Genomic DNA, 27432 nt, shown 5'->3' with positions numbered 1-27432 from the left:
GTGATCTGTGTATCTGGGCTGTATATGCTCAATGAATGTGTACCGTGGACCGTGGGTACCTGTGAGGTGTAAGTCTGAGGGGTGTATGCCTGGAGAGTGTGTAATTGGCAGTGAAGAGTCGAGGGGCGGGGACTGTGTGGGGTGGATACCTGAGCTGTGTTCTGTATTATGGCTGTAGGCAAGTTACCGCATTTCAGTTTTACTTTATTTATCAAGCAATTGCTTACTTTCTGATGCTTTTCTCTCTCTTTTTGGTGAAAAGTGAGTAAGTAGTTAATTGTATGTGACGGAAATATTCGCTGGTGTGAAATCATTCCACGATAGTTTGTAAAGGTGAACTGGATAAAATAGTGAACACTGCTTTCTCTTTCAAGTTTTATATCCGCTCTCTGTTGGATGTGATCACCTTTGTCTCATTATTCCGCGCTCGGAATTATCGGAGCTACTTGTGTCCAACTTGATAGGCCGTGGCAGTTCCCAACAGAGCCGGTAATGTTCACGTGTGTTTACTGTAAACTTCACCAGAGCTCGTGGAAAGTATATTTTCTTTTGGTACCGGGTTACTGAGCTGACAAATCTGCAGTTTAAGCCGCTTTTTAAAAACAAAAGTAAACATTTAGATCAAAGTAAATTTTAAGAGGCTCAGTGGATGAGCTGTGAATTTGAATATTTCTCTCCAGTTATCAAAGTGGCTAGTTTTTTTTAAAAGACCGATTTCTGTTGTGTTTACAATAATGTAACCCCTTTTAGTACGTTCTATTTGATTTTTTTTACTGAATTTTATCATTTGTGTTGGTCCAATTTATTCATGCAAACTAACTTGTACCTTTATCCAGGTGAGTTGGTGTAGACAATGGATTGTGCACAATTCAAGCAGCTTTTGAGGTAGTAAATATTTTACGATTTCAGTGGAATGGAGGGCTGTTGGTTCGATTTATTCACAGGTTGGAAATCTCTTTCTGCATCAAAATGGTTGAATGTTTTAAGAAGCTTTGCAGTCGAGAATATTGGCATCTGTAGGATGAAAAACTGCTCTGTTGAAATCCTACTATGCACGGTGGAAAGATCAGTAGTTTCTGCACTTTGCATAGTTTCCTGTCAGTGTGCCAAAATAGATATGAAGCTTATCAAGAGGTGATTTTTTTTAATTGCAGCGTCAGGAATATGTTGCATTAGTTGGAGTGCAAAGGGTGGAATATATTGTACTGTAAGTGGTATATTCTAGATAATACAGTTGGTAAGGATCAACTTCTGTTTTTTGGTACTACACGATCAAAGCTCAGTAACACAATTTTAACCTCAGAACCTGTTTAATGTCCCTCCCTAATGGCATTATGGGTCTACCTGCACCAAATGGACATGGGCAGTCCAGCAAGGTAGCTGTTCACCACATTCTCAACACTTTGAGCCTGCTCTGCTGTTCAATAAGATCATGGCTGATCTGCTTTTAACCTCAACTCGAGATTCCTGCATATCCCCGCTAGTCCTTCACTCCCTTCATAATCAAGAATCTATCTACTTCTGATATTAAAGTATTTCAATTTTCTGCATCCACTGCCTTTCTGAGAAGGGAATTACAAAGATACTCAACCCTCTGAGAGAAAAACATTTCATCATCTCATTCCCGATAACTTGCAGTACCTTCATACTAACCTTTTGTGATACATGCACTAAGACACCCAAGTTTTTCTGCATCACCAAGCTGTGCCACATCTCAGGTAATAGGCTTCTCTTTTTCCTTCTGCCAAAATGGACAATTTCACATTTTCCCACAATATGCTCTATCTGCCAGATACTTGCCCCTCACTTAACTTATCTATAATTCTTATGTTCATTCCTCTCAAAAAACGATAGATTTCTATTAGGATTCTTAATTACTTGCTGTATCTGCATACTAAATTCATGCACTACAAAAAATAAATCCCTCTGCACCTTGGAATTTTGCAGTCATTCTTTGTTCAAGTACCAGTCTGCTTTAATTTATTCCTTCTGCTAAAATGAATGACATTTTTTTCCCACACACTCCACCTGCCAGATGTTTGTCCATTTCTTTAACCTATTTAAATCCCTTTTGTAGGCTACTTAGGTCCTCTTCGCAACTAACACAAAGGTACAGACCGATTTATAGAACAGTTAGATGTTGAGAACTTGGACAGCAAGGAGAGAGGGCAACAGTTTCATCACTTATTTGGAAGTTGCAGTTGGATGGCTTGTGTCTGATTTTGCCTAACTATAAACAAAGAATGCCATTTAAAGTCACAATTGATTTCCATGATTTACAAGCAGCCAGTTAATAAATTTCTAATAACCAGACTTTGAATTTGATAAATTTCCTGATGTGCATGACTGATTAAACTCACTTTTTTTGCTCGTGCATTATGTTATTTGTTAGTTATAGGAAGGAAGTGTGGTCGGATTTGAACTTGTTACCTCTCTGCTGTATAAATAGTAATTACATAATTAAGACTCAAGTGAGTTCATTGTTGTAGCCTATGGAATGTTAACAGTTGCTTTCTCATCTGCAAATGTGGGAAAGAAAATGAGGTGGGAGAGCAGTAGTGATAGGGGTCTGATTAGTTTGGAGACAGACATGTTTTTAAATATGACTGTAGGATGGTATGTTTCCTAGAGATAATGGGAACTGCAGATGCTGGAGAATCCGACATAACAAGGTGTAGAGCTGGATGAACACAGCAGGCCAAGCAGCATCAGAGGAGCACAAAAGCTGATGTTTCGGGCCTAGACCCTTTCCTGTCTGGTGTGAGGTCAAGGATGTCTCAGAGCAACTCAGGATATGATTCAGGGAGTTTGGGTGGGGGTGGTGTTTCATGATGGGTTCAATGTGTTGGGTAGGAGGGGGAATCCTGCAGTCAGTATTTAGGGAACTTGGTCGGAGTTTAGCAAGCAGGGCCTCAAAAGAAGAAGTAATCCCTGGATTACTCCCAGAGCCACACAAAAATGAGAATGGAAATAGAAGAATAAAGCAGATTAATGCATGGCTGGAAATATGATCTAGGAGGGTGGATTGCAGAAATTTTAAGGAAAGAAATGGAGTCTGAATCAGAGTTATACTGCATGTATGTGAATGCACAGAGTAAAGCCAATAAAATAGGGAGATGATTGCAGAGTGGTAAAGTCGTTGAAATGATGACTAGAATCCAGGGTAATGGTATAGTGACATGGGTTCGAATCCTGCGGTGCCAAAATTTGAATTTGATAAAGTCTGACCTAATGCCAACCATGTAGCCATTGTCATAACACTCTACCTGATTTACTGATGTCCTTTAGGGAAGCGAACCTGCCATCCTTGCCCAGTCCATCCTACATGATATTCCAAACTCTTAACTGCCTAATAGAGATGGGCAATAAACACTCACCTAACCTGTGAGGCCTATGTCCCATGAGCACAGGTTTAAAAAGGTGCAGCTTGCTGTTTGGAATTGTAACATTGCGGCTGTAACAAAGACATGGCTCAACAAAACATATGATTGGGTGTTAAATATTTTCAGAAAAGATGGGAAAGGAGGCTGATTGAAATATTAGTTAGGGATAACATTGTAGCACTGCTAAAAGAGCACGCCCTAGAGAGTTCAAGGACAGAACTCACTGGCTGAAACAAGGGACATTGCTTGGTGCAACCTCTAGACCACCAACTGATGGGAAGGATGTAGAGGAATGAATCTGCAAGGAAATTGTAAAGAAGTTTCTGCAGCACAATGTTGATATGGGGAACTTTAATTAGCTGAATATAGACTGTGATATTGGTATTTTGAAGAGAATTGAGGGGCAAGCATTCCTAGATTGTGTTCCGGAGAACTTTTCGCTACAGAACATGTTCAGTTCAACAAAAAAAAGGCACTACCTTGATAACAAAGTGGGCCATGTAGAGCAAGTGTTAATGAAGATGATTGTTTTATCATAAGATTTAGGATGATGGTAGAAAAGAGGTTAAGAACAAACCAGAGTAAGAATCATTAACAGGGCTGAGCCAAATAGATTGGAATTGAAGGTTGGTGGGATAAACTATAGCTGAACAATGGACTACTTTCAAAACGTCTTTTTCCAGGCGTGGGGGAGTCCAAAACTAGAAGGTGTAGGTTTAAGGTGAGAGGGGAAAGATTTAAAAGAGACCCAAGGGGCAACATTTTCATGCAGAGGGTGGTGTGTGTATGGAATGAGGTGCCAGAGGAAGTGGTGGTCACTAGTATAATTACAACATTTAAAAGGCGTCTGGATGGTTATATGAATAGTAGGTGTTTAGAGGGATATTGACCAAATGATAGCAAATGGTTTAGATTTATTTAGAGTTTCTGTCGACATGGACAAGTTGGCCCGCAGGGTCTGTTTCCATGCTGTACAATCCTATAACTCTACAACTTTAAGAAATGTTTCAGACCGAGTTGAGGTATGTTCCTTCTAATGGGAAAGTAGAACAAGTAAACTCAAACCGCCGAAGATGAAAAAGAAGATCAGAAAGAAAATGTATGCTTCTGACAGCTGTTACTTTGAAAATGCAATTGATAACCAAGAAGAATATAGTTCTTTTCAGAAGGGAAATGGAATGCAAGTAAGAGAAGCAAAGTAGGATTACAGTGGGGAGAAACAAACTAGAAGTTATCATGAAGCAGAAACCCAAAGCTTTCCAATGGCACTGTGTAAAAGAAGTAGTAAAGCTGATTCAGGACCAATAAGGGAGATTCGCACATGGGCGCAGAGGGCATGATTTAGGGCAAAATGAATAATTTGTCTCAGCCTTTATGAAGAAAGGAACCTGGCCAGGCCATGGTGACGGAGGGAGAAATTCCGTTACTGAAAGGATATAAAATGGATGATGAGTTAGTGAATGGGCTCTCAGTATTCAAAATTGTTAAGGAACCAGGAGTGGTTGAGATGCATCCAAGAATATTAAAGTAAGCGAGGGGGAAATTGCAGAAGTACTGACGAAAATCTTTTGGTCTTCCCTAGACTCAGGAGTTGTACCAGAGACCTTGAGGAATTCCACATGTAGCATCTTTGTCAGGATAAGACTAGTCAATTTAATGTCAAAGAAGCAAAAACATTTTGAAATATTAATTCTACCCTGAATTATTGGTGATGTAGAAAAATGTGGGTTGACTAGGAATGGTTACATAGATTCGTAGAATCCCTAGGGTGTGGAAAGAGGCCATTCAGCCTTTCGAGTCATTGGCACAGCAGCTCAGTGGTTAGTACTGGTGCCTCACAGCACCAGTGACCCAGTTCAATTCCAGTCTAGGGTAATTATGTGGAGTTTGCACATTCTCTTCGTATTTATGTGGGGTTCCTCTGGGTGCTCCAGTTTCTTCCCTCAGTCCAGAAATGTGAAGGTTAGGTGGATTAGCCAAGGTAAATGTGGGATTGAGTTCTGGGGTGGGGAGCCTGGATCTGGGTGGTATGTTCTTTGGAGGTTTGTGGTCCTGATGGGCCGATTGGCCTCTTTCTGCACTGTAGGGATTCTATGATCTATAGTATGGGTAGAGAACCATTTTTAATATAAATATGAGAATTCTGTCATTAACAGAAGTAAAGTCAAGATATTTCCCCAATCATTCACCAGTTTTTCTGCTTCTACTTTTAAAACATGAAGAACTGAATGGCATTGAAGTAAGGTACGTTGGCTGTGGTTACCGTCAACAGCAATTACATGAAATTGTTTCGAGATTACAGCTCCAAACAGGCCTAAACCAGTCCATGCTGGTATTTTTCCTCCACAAATGAGGCAGTTCTCTTCCTCTCTGGTTCCCCTGTTTCGTGGATACTATGTCGTTGATTCTGTCAATAAACTTGTCTAACCTGGTCTTAAATGACAACATTGTCTCTGCTCCTACTTCAGTCATTAATTCTAGTAATATGTTCCACAGCCTCACAACTCTGTCTTTAAAATAGATTCTTCTGCTTGCTGTCCTTTTTACTTATAGTATATTAATGTCTCTCATTCTGGATGCTTTGATCACTGGGAACAGTCTGTTTCTATCACACCATCCCTTCATAATTTCAAATATCGCTACCAAATCACAGTTCAATCTCTTCAATTCTAATGTAAACATTTCCAGTTTGAAAAGACTGTCTTTGTATTTGTTCATAACAGATATAATCCCAGTGAATCTGTGATATGCAGCGTCTACAGCATAAAGTGTAAAATTAACAATGCACGTTAAAAATATCTTTAAATTAAAACTTTCCAAAGATTGAGGGTAGCCTTGCAATTCCAATCAAAGTTTTGAAAATGCATAACTATCAAGATTGCCAAGGTACACATTCCGCACAGACTCGAAACTGAAACTTGAAAATGACCAACAAAAACAGAAAAAAATGAACGCACTTTTAATATCCTTGAAATAGGCATTCAGATAACACTCAAAATTAGTTCACAAACAATGAAACTGGATAAAACTATTATGTAAAAATAATAAAGTTTGAACGAACATGTTTATTCTGAAAAAGAAAAGTCTTTTTGTTCCACCACACAGTATTCTCTAAAATGACGGGCGGGGTAACCTGTTTACACAATGCTGATGTTGAATCACAGATTATAATGCTAATAATCAGAGTAATTGAATGATTAGCTGAAAGTGTTCTTCCCTTAGACAAAAGACCTTTGGTTTCATCAAATCCCGACATTATCAAGCATTTGCCGTCTGAAAATTGATCTTGTCAAACCAGTTCATGATGTTGGATAATAAAGTGTGAAGCTGAATGAATACAGCAGGCCAAGCAGCATCTCAGGGGCACAAAAGCTGACGTTTCGGGCCTAGGCCCTTCATCAGAGAGCTAGCTCTCTGATGAAGGGCCTAGGCCCGAAACGTCAGCTTTTGTGCCCCTGAGATGCTGCTTGGCCTGCTGTGTTCATCCAGCCCCATACTTTGTTATCTTGGATTCTCCAGCATCTGCAGTTCCCATTATCTCAGTTCATGACGTTGACCCATTTTAAAAACAAGCTGATAGATTCGTTTTTCAATTAGCTAGCGTAGCTTGCAAAAATTTAAAAGTTGTTAATGCACCCGCATTCTGGATAATGGATATAACAGAATAGATGTAATCTGATATTTTCCATGCATGCTGTATCATTTGCGAAGCACACCTACTTCATACAAGTTCATCTCAGCTGAGTCAAGTATTTATAAATTGGTTTGGCCTAGACAGATTTTAAAACGTTCAGTTTGAAACTTGTCAGGTTATTTCACTATGGTAAGGAATATTCACAATGGGACTATAGAGGTAGCTTAAAGTACTGAAACAAAGCAGAGAATATGAACGTTTTGGCTGGGTTGCTGCTATTGTAGAATATTGTTAAAGAACTTAAATAAATCCGGCAGATGTTAACAAAACTGAAGTTAATGGGAATTTGAAGGAAAGCTCTCCACTAGTTAGATTCATGCCTAGTGCAAAGTCGGTGTTTTTGCTTGTTGGAAGTCAGTCTTGTCAGCTCCAGGATATTTCTGCAGGACAAAAAACAACAATCTGTGGATTCTGGAGATCAGAAACAAAAACAATAATAGCTGGAGCAACTCAGCTGGTCTGGCGTCATAGGTAGACAGAAAGCGGAGCCAATGTTCCACGGCCTAGTGATGCCGGCTCAGAACTTCTGAAAAAAGATCACTGGACTCCACTTTTTCTTCCCAAAATGCCGCTAGACCAGCTGAGTTTCTCCAGCAATTTCTGTTTTTCTTTCATCTCTGCACGAGTTCCTCAGGGTAGTGCCCTAGGGCAACCATCTTCAGCTGTTTCCGTGTATCCCTCCATCTCTCCATCCCTCCTGTATCAATATTCCGTCTCTTTAGTTACCATTGACCGGAAACTGAATTAGATTAGCCACAACAGCAGGTCGGAGGCTAGCAGTTCTACAGCAAGTAACTTGGCACCTGACTGTGCAAAACCAGTCTGCCATCCTCAAAGCTTAAGTCAGGAGAGTAGAGTAGTGTCAAAAGTGGGAGTACTTTCTACTACCTGGATGAGTGCAGCTCCAACAACAGTCGAGAAGCTTGACACCATCCAGGACAAAGCAATTTGCTTTGATTGGTATGACACCCACAAACGTTTACCCCCTCCACCATTACCATGGTAGCATTAGTGCATATAACCAAGATGTACTGCAGAAATTCACCCAAGACTCCCAAGCCAGCACCTTCCAAACCCACCATCACTAGACCCACAATGTCATTTGGGATGGAATTCCAAGGCTTTGATCCAGTGACACTGAACGAACGGCAATACTATTTCCAGTAAGAATGGTGAGTGGCTTTGGAGGGATGCTTTAGTGGAGGTGATGGCCTAGTGGTATGAGTGCTAGACTGTCAATTCAGAAACTCACCTACTGTTCTGGGTACCCAGGTTCAAAACCCACCATGGCAGATAGTGGAACTTGAATTCTATATGGGGGGAAAGAATCTGGAATTAAGAAACTATTGCTGACCATGAAACTATTGTCAATTGTCAGAAAAAAACACTAACGTCCTTCAGGGAAGGAAATCTGCCATCCTCACCTGATATGGCCTACATGCCTGACACGGGCTACGGGGAGAGTGCAGGGAGGTGGAGTTGACATGCCCATCAGCCATGATTTAAATGGCGGAGTAGACTTGATGGGCCAAATGGCCTTACTTCCATTCCTATGTCTTATGGTCTTATGGACTTCAAACCTGCAGCAATGTGATCAACTTTGTCTTTCCAGGTGGTGATGGCCATTGATTTTAGACTAATGGTCATCTTGGTGAATTTCTTCAGTGCATCTTGCGGATAATTGCGGCAGTATGTGCCAAAAGTTAATAGTGGAGGGAGTGTATTTTTGAACGTGGTAGCCAATCAAGTGGGCTGCTTTATCCTGGGTGGTGTCAAGCATCTTGGACATCATTAGAACTGCATTCATATAAGTGAGTGGGGAATATTCCATTATAGTCTTAACTCGTGTCTTGTTGATGGTTTGAAGAGTCAGAGGAGGTAAGTTACTTGTCGCAGGATTCCTAGCTTATGACCTCTTCTTGTAGTCAGTGTTATGTGGCTAGTCCAGTTCAGATTTTGGTCAGTAATAAACAGCAAGAGGTTGATAGTAGTGAATTCAGTAATGGTAATGCCGTTGAGTTGAAAGGGTGATGGTTAGATTCCCTTTGTTAGAGGTAGTCATTGCTTGTGTGGAATGAATTTTATTTGCCATTTGTCAGCATATGACTAGATATTGCCCAGGTCTTTCAGCGTTTGGGTGTGAACTGCATCTGCGTCTGAGGAGTCACAGTTGGTTCTTTCTACTGCTTCCAATTTAGCATCACTAAGCTGACTGGTTCCAAACCGTGTTTCCTTATCAATCCTCAGCAAAAAGGCAGTTGGCACTGCTTTGTCAAGGACAGGTCGTATCTGACAAATTTACTTAAGTTCTTTGACGGCTTGATAGAAACAGTAGATGAGGATAGTGCTGTGGTTGTTGTATATTTGGACTTTTAGGAACTATCTGATATGGTGCCTCATGGCAGGTTGGTTATCCAATCTTTAGGATCAATGGGTACTAGGCAGCATGGATTAGAAGTTGACTAGAAGATAGAAAAGAGACCGGAGGTATAGATGGGCATTTTTCAGACAGGGGATGGGTTGAAAGTGATGTTCACCAGGGATCAGTGTTGGGATCCTTGCTTTTCCTGAGTTTTTTAAAAGATTTGAAGATGGTTTTGCAGAGGACACTAAACATGGGAGAAAAGTAAATTGTGAGGCCGACACTGAGTAGCCTCAGTGATTAACAAGTTAGCCAAATGGACAGAAACCTGGCAGATGAATTTCAATGCAGAGAAGTGTAAAGTAATGCATTCTGGTAGAAAACCATGGAGAGACAATACAGGCTCAATGGTACAACAGTAAGGGGAGGACAGACGCAGAGGGTCCTTGGGGTTCTAGTGTATAATTCTCCGAAGGTGGCCAGGAAAGTTGAAACAGTTGTATAGGCTTATAGGATTTTTGGGTGTATAAACTGAGACATAGAATATACAAGCAAGGAAGAGATGCTACTCATCTACAAATCATTGGTGACATCACATTTCGGATTATTGTGTTCAGCTCTGAACACCTTGTTTAAGGAAGGATGTCAAAGCCCTGGAGACAGTTACAAAAGAAATTTTACCAAAATGATACCAAGAATGAGGGATTTTAGATGCAGGGAGAGATAAGAGAAACTGGACTTATACGCGTTGGAGCAGAGAAGACTAAGAGGTGACCTTACTAAGGTGTTCAAAATTATGAACAATTTTGACAGGTAAAGAAGGACATCTTGTTTTCACTAGTTGGAATGACTGTAATTAGAGGTAAAAATTTCAAGATTGTTTAGCAAGAGACCTACAAGTGAGATGAAGAGAAACTTCTTTCCTCAAAGAATTGTTAGGATTTGAAATGCACTGCCTGAGCGAATGATGGAGTCGGACTCCATAGGAGATTTCGGAAGACAGGTGGGCATATATTTGAAAGTGATAATTTGCAGGGCTATGGAGATGGGGATGGAGAATGTGACTAGCTGGGTGTCTCTTTCAAAAGCCAGTACAGATATGTTGGGCCAAACGGCCCCCTTCAGTACTGCCCCTTATCAGTTACTCCATTTTCCTTTCCTTCCTTACCCCATCAATTCTGGTACCATCTTTACACTTGCAATAGCACATCAATGTCCTTCTTTTAGACTTGAACCCAAACTGTACTGTATGTAAGGCATGGTGGTCCAAGCAGGTTCAGTATAAATTTGGCATTACTTCCTACTTTATTTTCAATTACCTTAGAAATAAACTCCAGCATAAGCTTTATTTCAGTCTTTCATTTGGAAAAATATGTGAATTTACTTAATCCATATTTAATATATTTTTGTTCTATAATTATCTGCGATGCATATTTGAAAAGGTAAATAAGCAACAACAATGTGATTTGCCAAAATCAGCAATGCGCCTGGTTTCAAGTGCAAATCAATAACAAAGGACTTGTGCTTAAGTGGAAAATAGGTGTGCCTTAATTTTCTTCAAGGTCATAATGAGGTAATCCATTTTGGTCAGAAGTATAAAAAGGCAACTTATTGTCTAAAGAGACAAAAGCTTCAAAATGCTTTATTGCAGAGAGATCTGGGTGTCCTTGTGCATAAGTTGCAGAAACCCAGTATACAGGTACAGCAGGTAATTGGGAAGGCAAATGGAATTTTGGCATTTATTGTTAAAGGAATGGAGTATAAAAGTAGAGAATGGCCTTGCAACTGTCCAAGGCACTGGTGAAGCAGCATCTGGAATATTGCCTACAGTTTGGTTCTCTTTCAGAGGTTCATTAGATTAATCAGTTCCTCGTTGAACCAGGATTGATCTGACTAGATTCCAATTCAGTGAGAGATATGTGAAGCCATGAAATTACAGTCTGCAGATCTACTATTATCAACTAGCCTCGAGTCCAGGACAAAATCCATTCAGGGTTGCAAGTTTCTGCCCTGTAATCATCATCTGACTAGACAGACTGATTCCCAACTTTTTGGGTACATGGGGTAGACTATCCCACAGGAAGTTGGATCTGGAGTGCAGGAGTTGCTTTCCTCTCTCCTACTAACTTATCATTTGGATTGTAGGTATGATGTGGTTTGATTGACAAGTTGCCAATACTTAAAATGATTGCTAGTAAGCTCCTTGTCGTTAATGCCTTGCTTCAAGGAAAGATTCATTGTGTCTTTGTTATATTCTGTCTGTCCTCTCCTGGAAGGTTCACGATTATAGATGTGAAAAACTAAACCCTGGCACAGATTCACCTTTTACAGCCACCAGGTAGATTCCACTTATTCAGTAGTTGATTTTTGAAGGCATTTTAGACAAGTATTTTAGACTTTTAAAAAGAGGGGCAATAATGGGGACACGAGCAAAGGAGGACTGGCAACTTAGGTTGCGAGATATATTAATATTAATGCAGTAGCAGGCACTTGGGGGGATATTTCAGAATATATGGCATAGATACATTTCAATGAGAGAGAAAACTTTTGAGGTGAGGATCCACCAACCACAGCAAATAAAGTTTAAAAATATTATCAAACTTCAAAATGAAAAAAAACCCATAATTATCCAAAGCCCAATGACTTAAAGATTAATAGGAGGAGCAATCAAATGTACATGAGAAAATGTTGACTAAAAATATAAAAACAATGTAATAACGTAAGAGTTACTGTAAAGTTGCAAATAAATTGGAATGAATGGCTTGTCTCATGAAAAAATGTTGGACAAGCCTATGCTTGTAAGAGGTGACTAAGTTGAAACATGTTGGATCCATCCAGTTGGATCTTGACCAAGTAGACATGGGAAGGTTGTTTTCTTTCTGTGGGAGAATCTAAAACTAGGGGTCACTGTTTAAAACCACGTAGTCAACTATTTTAGTTAGATGAGAAGATTTTTTTAAGCTGGGTACTGAGTCTTAGGTTAAAATAGTATCAGAGATAATGGGAACTGCAGATGCTGGAGATTCCAAGATAATAAAATGTGAGGCTGGATGAACACAGCAGGCCAAGCAGCATCTCAGGAGCACAAAAGCTGACGTTTCGGGCCTAGACCCTTCATCAGAGCTCTCTGATGAAGGGTCTAGGCCCGAAACGTCAGCTTTTGTGCTCCTGAGATGCTGCTTGGCCTGCTGTGTTCATCCAGCCTCACATTTTATTATCTATTACTGAGTCTTAGGTGTCTTTTCTCAAAACCAGTTAGAATCAGTCTTGATATTTGTAAGTTAGGTGTAGATTGATTCTTGATAAGCAACAAAATGAAAGGTATTAGGCTGGGTGAGAATGTAGAATAATCAGATGAGAAGTGAATTTATTAAATGTGGCCTACCTCAGCTCCTACATTTATATTAGTTTTACCTGAATTCTTGTAGAGCTCATTTCAAGAAGGACAATAGTCGTTGTCTTTCCAGTGAAGCTGAAGATTCTTGCAGAGGCATTGCTAGTGGAATTTCACTCATGCTCATATGTGTTGCTAATACACTGTCCAGTTCCCAAGAGTAATACATATACTGTAAGAATTAGATTGGTGGGGACAAGGTTAAATAGATTTCTCCCACTGCCTGAAACAGGTTGCCTCTGGCAGATCTGTTCTTTGCTATTGATTGAGTTGGTGAATTCCTGATGTTAGTGAGCCAGGCTTGGTAATGGACGCTGTGTACTCTGTTCCTTTGCTACCCTCAGAGCTTCTTTCAAGTGGTTTTCTCGATGTACTGATTCATTAGCTGAGGTAGAGGCTGTTGGCAATGATCCTCGAGGTTGCTTTGTCCATGTTTGACGTGTTAAAGAGTCTGCCTATGGTCCTGAGTCAGTATTCAGGTGCCCCGTGGCCACACCCTCTATTTACAGACATGACAGGTGAATTGAATCCTTTTATTCCTTCCCTTCTGACCTTGAGCAGAGGTGATTTTGTTTTAAATTTTCCTAGTTTCCGTCCCAAGGTAGGTTGTGTTGTGTTTCCCCAAAACTGTAAATGACTTGTAACAAATTTTGAGGTAAAATAGTGGTTGACCTGTATTTGTGCATTGAAACCTGTGGAGTGATTATTGTGGCCTAGCGGTCTAAGGCACTGGATTCATGTTCCAGTCTCTGTGGAGGTGTGGTTTCGGACCCCACCGCTGCCAGCTGTTACTCCAAAGCTTGGTAGTGATGAGCTGCCAAATAAAAACAGGCAGCGCAGTGGCACAGCGGTTAGCACTGCTGCCTCACAGCACTAGGGACCCGGGTTCGCTTCCACCCTCGGGCAACTGTCAGTGTGGAGTTTGCACATTCTCCCTGTGCCTGCTTGGGTTTCCTTCAGGTGCTCCAGTTTTCTCCCTCAGTCCAAACACGTGCAGGCTAGGTGGACTGGCCATGCTAAATTGCCTGTAGTCCTCAGGGAGGTGTAGATTAGGTGAGTTATAGGGGGATGGGTCTGGGTCGGATGCTGTGTCGATTGGTGTGGACTTGTTGGGCTGAAGGGCCTGTTTCCACACTGTAGGGATTCTATGAAATTCCATATATAAAAATGATTACATCTTGGCATACCTGCACAGGCATACAAAGAGGAGAACGACAATAATTTCAAACGCCAAAATATGGAAATTAGTTCACATGATATTTGTCTGAGCCCACAAGGTCACTGTTCAATGAATGTTTTTGCAGTTGGCTGAACTTGCAGAATCCTTTTCTCCAGTTGTTGAATGTATTAGAATTTGTTTTTCATTCATTCACGAGACGAGGGTGTCGCTAGCTAGACAACATTTTATTGCCCATCCCTAATCCCCAGAGGACAGCTAAGAATCAACCACATTGTTGTAGGCCTGGTGTCACATGTAGGCCAGACCAGGTAAGGATGATAGTTTCCTTCCCTAAAGTACATTAGTGAACCAGATGGGTTTTTCCAACTATCAACCCCCAATGGATTCGTTGTCATCATTAGACTCTTAATTCCAGATACTTGTTGAATTCAAATTCCACCATCTGCCATGGTGGGATTCAAACGTGGTCCCCAGAACATTACCTGGATCTTGGGAGTAACAGTCCAGCAGTAATACCACTAGGCTATTGCCTTCCCAAATTGTGATTCACAATTTCAGGTGAATACAAGATTTATTCCAGAAACTAGGAGCTGAATTGTACCGAAACTCAATTTTGGGGAGTTTCTTGAGGGGGCTCACTTTGTGGACATAATAATGAATTATGTGATGCAATGCTGTGCTGCTCACTTCATTATGTTGGCACCATGCATATTTACAGCACAAAGATTGCAACAGTTCAAGAGGCAATTCACCACCACCATCTCAAGGGCAATTAGGGATGGGCAGCCAACAATGCCCATGTTCCATGAGAGAATTTAAAAACAACTCTATAGATTTCCCCTCACCCTATCATGCCACTCACAATGGTAGAATTGTGTTTAAACTTCTCAGATGTCTCACATCATTGTGACCCCCCTGTGGAGTTTTGTATAATAGAGAGACCTGGGGGGGGAGCACGTACATAGCTCATTGAAGCTTGCATCACAAGTAGTGGGAAAGAAAGTGAAAATGGGGAATTACAGGCTGGTCAGCCTGATATCATTGGTGGGGAAAATCCTGGAGTCAATCTTTAAAGATGTAATAACTGAGCAGTGACAGAATCAGTCCTAGTCAGCATGGATTCACTAAAGGGAAATCATACTTGACAAATCTGCTAGAATTTTTTGAGGATGTGACCAGTAAAGTGGACAATGGTGAATCAGTGGATGTTGTGCATCTGGACATTCAAAAGGCTTTTGACAAGGTTCCACAGAAGAGATTAGTAAAGAAAATTTAAAGCTCATGGTATCAGAGATAATGGATTGACATGGAGAGAGAACTGGTTAACAGACAGTTGGAATAAACTTTTCAGAGTGGCAGGCAGTATTGAGTCAGGTACCATGAGATTCGATTATATATAAATGATTTGGGCGAAGGAATTGGATGCCATAATCTCCAAATTTGCAGAAGACAGTAAGCTGGGTGGCAGTGTGTGCTGTGTGGAGGATGCTGAGAGGCTGCAGGGTGACTTGGACAGACTGGCTGAATGGGCAAATACTTGACAAAAGCAATACAATGTGGATAACTGTGAGGCTATCCACTTTGGTCGCAAAAACAGGAAGGCAAATTATTATCTGAATGGTGTAGGTTGAGGAAGGGGTGAGATGCAATGAGAACTGGTGGAACAGTCGCTGAAGGTTGGTACGCAGGTTCAGCAGTTGGGGTAAAACTGAAGGCATGCTGGCCTTTGTAGTGAGAGGATTTAAGTATCAGAGTAAGGATGTCTTAGTACAGTTATACAGAGCCTTGGTGAGGCCACACATTGTGTATTGTGTGCTCTATTTATTGGTCTCCTGGTCTGAGGAAGGACATTTTTGTTATGGAGTGAGTCCAGAGAACATTCACCAGACTGATTCCTGGGATGGTAGGACTGACACATGAGGAAAGACTGGATCAGCCGGGCTTGTATTCACTGGAATTTAGAAGCGGGGGTGGGATCTCATAGAAACAAGTAAAATCCTGATGAGACTGGACAGACTAGATTTGGGAAGAATGTTCCCAATGTGGTTAAAGTCCAGAACAAGGGATAACAGTCTAAGAACAAGGGGTAGGCCATTCAGGACTGAGATGAGGAAGGATTTTGTCACTCGGAGGGTTGTGAACCTGTGTCATTCTCTCCTTTTAGGAAATTTTTTGGGGCCAGTTCATTAGGTATATTCAAGAGGGAGCTGGATGTGACCCTTGTAGCTAAAGGGATCAAGGGTATGGGGAGAAGGTGGGAATGGGATACTGAAACTGCATGATAAGCCGTGATCATATTGAATGGCTCAGAGGGCCGAATGGCCTACTCCACATATTTTCTGTGTTTCTAAGATATGGGTCAATTAGTTTAATTTGGGAAACGTGGTTGGCATAGACAAGTTGAAGCAAAGGGTCTGGTTTCATGCTATATAACTCTGACTCTAAGTACTCACCACTACGGGACCTTCCAGGATTCATACCAGCAGTGCCATCCCTAAAGGCAGGCTCTGCAACAAGTCAGTCTGTTGGCTATAATTAACCCTTCACACTACATGTCATGGAAGGGAAAACAAAAGGAGCAGCTTCTGAGGGAAAACGGTTAGCACTGATGACCCTCCATTAGAGAAACAACATCATATTTGCAAATGTATTACTACTTTACATCGCACCTGTCTGATCAAGTGTCAATGTAACTGCAGCTATAAGAATGAAGCTACAGAGATTACCCGTGCTCAATGTTCTCCTCCTCCTCCTTCTGAAGACTGCTGCTGAATTCTGAGTTCTTCAAAGTCCATCACACCCCTCTTTGCTTTGCTCTAACAATGCTGTTCCCCTGTACAAATTGCTAACATTACTATGGACTGAATTACAATTCCCTCCCCGAGATGGATCCAAGCAAGAGACCATCCTATTGAGGGAGATCATTGGAACTGCAGATGCTGAAGAATCTGAGATAACAAAGTGTGGAGCTGGATGAACAAAGCAGGCCAAGCAACATCTTGATGCTGCTTGGCCTGCTGTGTTCATCCAGTTCCACACTTTGTTATCCTATTGAGCGGTCTGTGTTCTGTTCCGCTTCTCCAAAACAGCTCGGCCTGATAACAACCACGGCCCCCTGCACTCTCTCCACCCCCCCCCCCCCCCCCCCCACCCCCGGACTGATTGTGGCCAATTAGCCTGACCAACTTGGAACGCCAGCCCTGACTAAGTGACTAGAACCCTGACCGTTCTATGTGCAGCTCCCTCCATTGCTGTTTCTGCACAAACTTGGCTACATGTCACCATCTATTTTCCCTTCACTGTACAGAAGAATAGAAAATTCTCTAACCTTATCTCAGTTAGGTGTACTAAATGTAAGCAAGTAAGCCTCTGTAGGTCACTGGTAAGATTCCTGTCTCGTCATTCAATCTATGGGTGGAAAATGGCAATTTATTTCCTCCAGGTCCGGAATATTTTCCCAACTGACTCACCATTGTCCACATTATTCATGATTGGGGAAAATTCAGCCCCAGGATTCAGGGGTGATTTAGGCTAGAGACATGCTTGTCTAAGCCTGTATCCATTCTGTACAATGATGGTAGGTCTGTGCTGCAATTGGGGTTGGATATACTGAGGACTGGTTTGAGGCATTAACTGTAAGATGTTGTTAGATGCTTGGCAGCTTCAGAACTAGTTTGTGGGGCCACCTGTCCCTGTTGTGGCCTTTATCTCCAGAATGTTTGTTGGAACGCCATTTCAGGGTCAGCTGGGCATGTGGCCTTGTTAGTTCTGCTGTTGTGGTTGATGCTGGGTGGTCTGACCGGTCTAATTTCTCGTCATCGTGTTTTTAGTGATTTAACCCAACTGTATGGTTTGCTAGGACATTTCAGAGTGCAGCAAAGAGTCAATCATTTCGCTGTAGATCTGGAGCCACCTGTAGGTCTGACTGGGTTAAGGATGGCAGATTTTCTTTCCTGGAGGCTTATCGTGACCCAGGTGGAGTTTTTACAACAGTCTGGTAGTTTCATGATCATCATCCATCATCATTACTGAGGCTGGACCTCTTAATTGTAATAGTATTAATCAAACTTAAATTGTCACAGCTAACATGTTGGATTTGAACTCTGGTCACTGGTATATTAATCTGTCCTCTGTCTTACTAACCCAGTAAGATTGCCACAATGCTACTGTACATAGTGTAGTAAGAACTCACTTAAGTAACATATATACATGGCTGACAAAACAGCATGTATCTAAAGGACAGCCTCAAATTCCCGAGAGTTTTGGGCATCAGCTCGACTGGATTTGTCTTTCTGCTGCAAAGAATTGTCATTCATGTTCTTTCTGATATCTCCAAAGTTTCTGTCTAATTCTGAGGATCAGTTCCTACAAAGCGCAGCCTGGCACCCCTTCCCGATCCCCATAATTTTACTTCCAAAATATGCAATTATTTCCCAAGGTAATTAACATTGAACCAAAGTGAGTTGACATGGCGTGGGTTTGTGATCAATCAAGATAATACGGGCTCCCTTTAGAAATGCCTGCCAAGTCCTGACTCCAGGATACCTGACCCCATTCCGAGGGTTTCCGATTCTCAGGAGCACCTATTAATTTGCCAGGTCACGAGCCTGCGTCTGGTACACCCAACCTGACTGATTTCTTGATGACTTCAATATGTCCTATTTGAAAGTTGACACTGTTATTGAACGTTTTAGTTTACATAGTAAAAGTTTTCAATGAATTACTTTCTAGTTTTTTTTAAAACGTGTGCAGTACTTCTCTACAATGTATGGTTGATGAATGTGCAAAGACAGGACAGCCTGACTTAAGACCATAGTTGGAGGGGCAGGGTCTGACATGGGGAGACCATCAGGGTGGGGCTACAAAGAGTCAGGATTGGAGGTTCTTTTCTGTTTATTCTAGGTGGGACAAAATCCCACATTACTGAGAAGGCCATTTTTAAACAGCTGTTCCGATGGTTCGCTTCAAACATTTTCCCTTGTCATCTGAGCAGACTGCATTTGAAAGTGCGGTCCTGTCCCTTAACCCCCAATTCCACAATGGAAATGCCCTCCTTGTGGGTACTTGTTCCTGAGGAAGGTAGGCCCAGCTGAAAGTTTCCCTCTTCTGTTATCCACTTTGAGGGTGAAAATCCAGGCTTTTGCGTTCACCTTTGGAAGCTCTGGGTATACGGGAATTCCCACATCACTCATTTTTCGCCAATAGAAATCAGGACATTCAAGTTACTCGGTGTTGATTCTGGCCAACTGTACTTCAGTACCAAATTTCCTGTGCACTCATAGTTGCTTTCTTACTCCTTGACCTTGCAACGTCATTACCTCTTGCCTGTAAAATCTGCTTAAATCCTCTCAACACAGTGTCAGCAAAAGCAGCCAATCCTAACAGAGGCCACATCAAAAACAGCAATCATCGAGCAATCATACTGGGCCACCAGTACTTTCATATTTGTTTAATGCATGGCTTGTCAGTCAAACTAAGCCAACTCAGTATTTATAGAGAAAATACCACAGTTAATTACTAATAAATCAAAAAATATAATTTAGTGCCTGACCACTCAGTCGAGATCAGGCCTAACATCCTGTACCTTCTTTAATATGAAATGACTCGCTTGAGGTTTTAATAAATCTCTGCTGTTTGTAACGAGTGGTGAGAGCAGAGCAAAACACCATTTGTTCTCCTATGTAATGGTTACTTTATTTCAATTAATCCTTTTAATATACGAATGCGGAAGGCTACAACTTTTGTAAGTAAGGCACGTTACATTTCTGAAAGAGTTGTTTTAACGGTTCTTTTATTCTGAACTTTTCTCCTGTGAATCATAGCAGTATGTAGCAAAAGTTTTTAGTACCAAATATTTTGATTAACATTGCTTTCACTGTATCTTATTCGCACCTGTTTCATTCTTCATTTGCCAGTTTTGAGGACTTTTGTGCAATTGTGGACAAAGTGCTTGGCTGTTTTGTAATTGTCACCAAATGGGAACTAAACATTGCTAATGTTAAATAGTAATATAAATAGTACTAAATCTATTTTTTTAAGAAGTCTCCTGACAGGAGATCCCCTCTTTAAAATTCCAGTCGCAGCTGTCAAAACACCGGAGGCCAGAGTGAGTGTTTATTACGTCTTATTGATTGTGGTGAACTCAAACTTGTGATATTATGCTGCACACAGGATTTGCACAGAAGTGGTCAGTGCCTGTTCTGATAGTCTCTTCAAAGATATTAGCTTGGATTTCCATGCTAAGATGCTGCATGATTCGAATGGACATTTTCTCATGAAAAAAGAATAGCAACGCAGTACTTCCGCTTCCAAGATCATACCATCATTTGACCATGTCTCTCTTTTAAATGAGTGTATTGGTTTAAGGAGGAAGTATCCTCTGTCTATTTTCCAATGTTGCTAATGGCCGCAAAGCTCTGTAGCAGAGTCCATTGCCCCACCCCTACCTTGACTTTCTGTTGTGTATACATACCTTGCCTTTAAGAGGATTTGCCTTTTCTTGACAGCCCTGTTACTGGCAGTTAGCCTTCTGAGAGTCTGAGAGCATCCCCAGAAATGGATTGGTTGCTGTAACATTGTTATGTTGTAGTTAACAGTCTGTAATGTGTTTTGCTGTTTACTAAGCAACCTCCCAAATTTGCTAATGCAGGTGAAGCAGCAGTCGTATAGATTCAGGAAATTGGAAATAGAAACATACGGATTGGAAATGCAGAAAGCTTCAAAGAGAGCAGTTCTGCATCCGTGGAAGGAGATTTGTCAAGGATATAAGTGCATCTCACAATGCCACAGTTTCTCCTTGTCGAGAGAAGCTTCATGTCCTTAATGAATACAACAAATGGGAGTCATCCTTTTAAGAATGAATTGGATTTAGCACAACAGCTGCTGATCACTTCACATTCTGTTAATGTGCTTGTATTTCTCAGCATTAAAACAGTGTTCTTCTTCATCTATCCAACTTTCACCTGTAGGTGTTAATTTATTCTGACCTGTATGCCACCTCTTAAAGGAGAACCCTATTTGGAAGCTAACTGCATGGGACAGGCAAGTGTCTTAGCTTTTGTCTATGTTGAAGAAGCTTTTCAATTTTTAATTTCATTTCAACATAAAAAGCAGAAAAATGGTAATATGATAATATAGACATTGTCAGCTATACCACTTCTCCTAATATTCATTAATTAGCAATAAGCCCTACAACAACATTCCTATGACTTGTTAATGCTAGGAAGCCTGGTTAGGTTGACTCCTTTTAACATAAGTTCATTTGGGTCTGGAAGAAAAGTTATCCATCAGGAAATTAGCCTTTTTAAAAATCCACCTTGTGGAGACCAACCAAGGGCAGGCTAGGAAAATGCAGGATTACGAGATTGGGTGAGTCTGGGTGGGATGTTCTTGGGAGGGTCAGGGTGGGCTCAATGGGCCAAATGGCTTGCTTCCATGTAGTAAAGATTCCACGAGAGTGAGTGAATAACCAAGGGGAGCCACTGTATCCTCCCTCACCCAGGAGCTTAATGATTTGAGGTAACCTATATGTAAATGTATCAAATTGAGGCTCCTCATTAGGGGATGGATTGTAAAACAGGAATGTTCAAATCCATAATATTTGTCCTTAATGCATAAAATGTAGCAAACTGTGCATTTTAGCCCATGCATGCCTCGTGCTACGCTCCAGTCTAAATTCCTTAAAAGAACTGATCCAAGGGCAAAGTCTCCAAAGAATGTAATGTTTGTGAAAACTAACATATTGCATTTAAAGAGCCCTAATTTTTGTAATAGGACCTTAACTTATTCCAATACTATATGATTATAAGTGGTGCCTGAAAGTTGTATCAGAGATAATGGGAACTGCACATTCTGGAGAATCCACGATAATAAAGTGTGAAGCTGGATGAACACAGCAGGCCAAGCAGCATCTCAGGAGCACAGAAGCTGACGTTTCGGGCCTAGACCCTTCCTCAGAGTGGGGGATGGGGTGAGGGTTCTGGAATAAATAGGGAGAGAGGGGAAGGCGGACCGAAGATGGAGAGAAAAGAAGATAGGTGGAGAGGAGATTATAGATCAGTCCAGGGAAGACGGACAGGTCAAGGAGGTGAGATGAGGTTAGTAGGTAGGAGATGGAGGTGTGGCTTGGGGTGGGAGGAAGGGATGGGTGAGAGGAAGAACAGGTTAGGGAGGCAGAGACAGGCTGGACTGGTTTTGGGATGCAGTGGGTGGAGGGGAAGAGCTGGGGTGGTTGTGTGGTGCAGTGGGGGGAGGGGACGAACTGGGCTGGTTTTGGGTTGCGGTGGGGGAAGGGGAGATTTTGAAGCTGGTGAAGTCCACAGTGATGCCATCCGAAGGTTGCAGGAGCAGCAACTCATATTCCGCTTGGGAACCCTGCAGCCCAATGATATCAACGTGGACTTCACCAGCTTCAAAATCTCCCCTCCCCCCACCGCATCCCAAAACCAGCCCAGTTCGTCCCCTCCCCCCACTGCATCCCAAAATCAGCCCAGCCTGTCTCTGCCTCCCTAACCTATTCTCCCTCTCACCCATCCCCTCCTCCCACCTCAAGCCGCACCTCCATTTCCTACCTACTAACCTCACCCACCTCCTTGACCTGTCCGTCTTCCCTGGACTGACCTATCCCCTCCCTACCTCCTCACCTATACTCTCGTCTCCACCTATCTTCTTTTCTCTCCATCTTCGGTCCGCCTCCCCCTCGCTCCCTATTTATTTCAGAACCCTCTCCCCATCCCCCTCTCTGATGAAGGGTCTAGGCCCGAAACGTCAGCTTTTGTGCTCCTGAGATGCTGCTTGGCCTGCTGTGTTCATCCAGCCTCACATTTTGGTATCTTGGTGTCTGAAAGTTGTTGTCTTTTCTAAAACAGCTATGAGAGTAGCAAGTCTTCTGAAATATTGTGCTGTAGACCACACTGTGATAAACATGAACAATGTATGATAGCTCTCAAGGAGCAGCAGTTTGAGGATCTCAAATATAGTTTTTTTTGTACCTCTTGTGTATCTTTGTATACATGGTTTAAAAAGCATTGTGCAAACTGAGTGGAATAAATCTATCAAGGTGCAATCCTGCACCACTTATAAACAATGCAGGGTAATAAGATTTTTGCTGTTGCCTAATAATTTTCTGCTCAGAAGCAGCCTTGGGATCTGTGGAATTCTACATACTTCAGTGTGCATTCCAGATGATTGATTCCATAGCTTTGGAAAAGTTGAGTTGGACGTGGAAAACGGAATTTTTGGTTGATACCCAAGGAATTTGTAAAGGCGACTATGGTGATCTGGCACCCTAATTAGAATAAAGATCATCTAGTTTGTGTAGTCTTTCTTTTATTAAAAAGAAACACAGGATAGTCGATACCGTTCACCTCCAATATAGTCGAACCTGGAGCTGTTGTCATCTTCTTTCTAACAGGTGAAGCTAATAGTACTGCACAATCTGTTTCTAAATCGGACCTTATCCAGGTCAAAAGTTGTTTACTTTTTCAGTCAAGGTCTGCAGAGATTTTTCACTAAGAACACATAATTGAAGCTAATAGACCCACAGGAGAACATTTCTTCCTCTGCTTCCTTTCTAATACTTACTTTGCCAAAACCTAACTGAAACATCCTGGACTACTACTTTTTCTGTTCTGAATTGGAATACATTTAGTTTACACTCAAGATACAGCAAGCTTCAATTCCATAAACACAATTATCTCACATCAATTTCCAGAAATGGAAGCAAATTCTTAATCATTAATTAACTTTAATTAAGACAGCAAAGTTTAAAAGTACATTACAAATTATTGTTTGATAGTACTGAACTGGAGCATTGTTGGTGAGAGAAAAGCTTTTTGTCAAAGCTTTTTAACCTGTATTCATCATGGGAATTTGTAACAAATATCAATGCAAAATGAAAGCATCATTTTATACTGAGTGACAGCAAGAGTGAAGAATGAGTTGCTGTTCCTCCAGGCTTGTGTTGGGCTTGAGGACATGTGTTTAGGTTGACGTTTTAGTAACAAGGGATCCAAATTAGCAGTCTCAAAGAGTACTGGCGAGGAACATTAACTTAAAAAATGTACAGAGTAATTGCACAGAAATTTGTGGAAAGGAAACTGATTACAGCTGTGTGCTCTAAGATTTCATTTTTATGCTTACTGCATTGTTCTAGTGAAACCTAACCCAGCTTGAAGGAAGATAACACGGTGTGAAGCTGGATGAACACAGCAGGCCAAGCAGCATCAGAGGAGCAGGAAAGCTGACATTTTGGGTCGAGATTTCTGAAGAAGGGTCCAGACCCGAAACGTCAGCTTTCCTGCTCCTCTGATGCTGCTTGGCCCGCTGTGTTCATCCAGCTTCATACCGTGTTATCTGAGATTCTCCAGCATCGGCAGTTCCTACTATCTCTGTACCAACTTGAAGGACCATCATTTTAGTGCCCACTTGGGCACCCTACAGCTTTCAGGAATCAGCATTGAGTTCAATAACTTTGTACTGTTATTACTGCCTAAAGTTTTCCAGAAGGTTTGTAGCTCGGTTTTTGGATGAGGTTGTAGGCATGGTCGCCGAGCCGGTGGGTTTGGTTGCCAAGGTTTTGTCACCCTGCTCGGTAACATCGTCAGCGTGCCTTTGGTGAAGTGTTGGTGTTCTGTCCTGCTTGTTATTTATATGCCTCGGTTTGCTGGGGTGGTTGGTATTACTTCTGGTTCTGTTTCTCAGTGGTTTGTATACAGGATCTAAGTCCAATATCTTTGTTGATGGAGTTCCAGTTGGAATGCCAGGCCTCCAGGAATTCCCTGGCATGTCTCTGTTTGGCTTGTGCGATTATCCAAGTGTTGTCTCAGTTGAAGTCGTGTCTCTCTTTGACTATGTGTAGTGAGACAAGTGAGAATTAGTCATGTCTCGGTGGCTGTTTGGTGTTCATGTACCCGTATTGTCAGTTTTCTTCTAGTTTGGCCTGTGTCCCCTCCCCCCACTGCACCACACAACCAGCCCAGTTCTTCCCCTCCACCCACTGCATCCCAAAACCAGTCCAGCCTGTCTCTGCCTCCCTGACCTGTTCTTCCTCTCACCCATCCCTTCCTCCTACCCCCAGCCGCACCTCCATCTACCTACTAACCTCATCCCACCTCCTTGACCTGTCCGTCTTCCCTGGACTGACCTATCCCCTCCCTACCTCCCCACCTATACTCTCCTCTCCACCTATCTTCTTTACTCCCCATCTTCGGTCCGCCTCCCCCTCTCTCCCTATTTATTCCATTTCCCTCTCCCCATCTCCCTCTCTGATGAAGGGTCTAGGCCCAAAACGTCAGCTTTTGTGCTCCTGAGATGCTGCTTGGCCTGCTGTGTTCATCCAGCCTCACATTTTATTATCTTGGAGCTCAGTTAGCAGTTTGTTTTGAGAAAACAACATTCACCTTATATACAGTTTTTCTTTTCCCAGTTATTGTGTAGAAATCCATAGAAAGAAAACCAACTTCAGCTGTAGCAGCCAAATAAGAATTGTTGGTATGAAGATAGAGGTATCTGTTCTGAGGCGTGAGTGCCTGTAAGTATAATGCTGGGATACAAACGATAATTCTTACAAACATTCAGAATGAGATTATTCCAATAACTCTTATGCAAAGTGTTATAGTTCTTTTTTTTTCCCTTTGTCTAATAAATGTATTATGTTTCTTTTTGTTAAATGTACATCAATAGCCTCTTACAAATATGTTTAGTGTCATCAGAGAAAATGAAGAGAAAGGTAAAACTTATTATCTACCAAATCAGGTTTCACTGTGAAACATGCTATGTCTAGTATAAACATGACCTGGAATTATAACAACTATATGTAGCTTCCAGTATATGCAAGTGTGCCACACTGTGAGCCCAACTGATAATCCAGAATTGATTGTCAGTATAATTTTTAGTACACTGGACTGTTTCATGTAGTGTTAGACGTTGTGTTTCCCGATACATTGATATTTCTCACAAATTGTCTTGATGAGTGCAGATGGAAAGCTTAGACAAAATGTGGCTTTCTACCCCAGTAATATTAAACATAGATTGTTGAACTTAAAGCATTCAGCCCTAAGAATGTAGAATTTTTGATTTAAATTAGAACCATGACAGTCAGTGAATGGTGAAACCATAGGAAAATGATCTATGGAATTCACAGAATTCCTTGAGGTTTCTTTGCATAATAACAGTTAATAGTGTAGGGATTTCAGCTGTGAGCAGTCCAGAAGCCAAGATCATTTTAAGTTGCCATGGTGCACAGGATGGAATGATTATAGTATTAGCATGTTTTGAATTTATTTTAAAGAAAAAGACAACTTTGTGCAGTCGAACAAGCTAAGGATGATGTTGCAATGTTCCGGAGTAGTCGAGAATTCATGCTTCAATCGATCACAGTGATGACTTCAGATTGAATTAAGAATGTTCCGGTTTAAAAATGTTTTTTTGAGAGAAATATTATTAGTTCAGTTGCGTCTAACCTATAGACCAGATGTAGGTGCAGGGAGAGTGATATTGGGGTCTGTACAAGGGTTGCACAAGAGTCTGCAGGTTGCACAAGAAAGCAGTCTGCTCCTACTTCATATTTTCCTGTTAGGTTGGGTTACAGATAGGAAGGTGAAACATCGTGACACCCACTGGTTGTAATGTCCCAAAGTGGACTTTTCAATTTTAGCTGTACTTTTGACAGAGTATGACAGGAGCACAACACTCAGTAACTGTTCTTGTCACCACCTCAAAAAATTCAATTGATTTAGACAAATAAACACCTTATTGTAACAATGCAGTGCTGACTGATCTTGATTTATCCGTGACTTCCTAAATGATGTTTTACACCTTGCCTCAGAATGTTTGTTCACTATCAAGCTTAGACTGGCTGCCCTGTAATTACTCTCCCCATCACTTCCTCCTTTTAACCAATTGTACATTGTTTAACTGTTGCCTAGGACCATGCTTATAATCAGAAATGATTGGAAAACGATGGTTGAAATCTCTACTGCCGATTTCCTTCCGTCTCTAGGCTCAATTGTCTCTATTTTGTTAATGATTTTATCAACTTTTTAAAATACTAACCCCCATAATACTTCCTGTCTGAAATATTGGGCAGAACAATCGTATTTAATCTCCACTTTAAATACAATATCTACATCAGAAGCTCACTCTTTCTCAAAGGTAGATTGTAGCCCGAATTAATATTCAGAACCATGTACATGTGTCCCTCCTTCACATACATGTTCCGTTTTCAGTGTGAAAAGTTTAATCCACCATAGGGTATGGATATCAGAGCTTTCAAAGAACAGATGCAATTCCTGCCAGATACAAAAAGATATCAGGAATAGCTGGGCATGAGCATCAGCCCGTGATCTGAATGCTCTGGAAGTATTTCTGGTGTGTGTGCAGTAGGAGTTTGAAATATTTTTCAGCAGCAATTCAAAAATT

At 41.4% G+C, this 27432-nt stretch overlaps 1 protein-coding gene across 3 annotated transcripts in view; it reads left to right on the top strand.

Annotated features, from left to right (window-relative positions):
• Positions 1-176: 176 nt before the first annotated feature.
• Positions 177-27432, top strand: part of lnx1 (ligand of numb-protein X 1) — a 195278-nt gene continuing 168022 nt past the window's right edge. Inside the window, exons 1-2 of one of the 3 annotated variants that reach the window (XM_059647800.1) lie at positions 242-261; positions 375-489. The gene's annotated coding sequence lies outside the window, so the exon portion shown is untranslated. Of the gene's footprint in view, positions 262-374; positions 490-25435; positions 25544-27432 lie in introns of those variants that run through there. The other 2 variants (XM_048525324.2, XM_048525613.2) reach the window with 2 other exon arrangements.

The sequence above is a fragment of the Stegostoma tigrinum genome, chromosome 1 (assembly GCF_030684315.1).
Source record: "Stegostoma tigrinum isolate sSteTig4 chromosome 1, sSteTig4.hap1, whole genome shotgun sequence".
NCBI classification, from domain to species: Eukaryota; Metazoa; Chordata; class Chondrichthyes; order Orectolobiformes; family Stegostomatidae; genus Stegostoma; species Stegostoma tigrinum.
The sequence above is the reverse complement of the archived record's forward strand: the minus strand, read 5'-3'. Positions and strand labels throughout refer to the sequence as shown.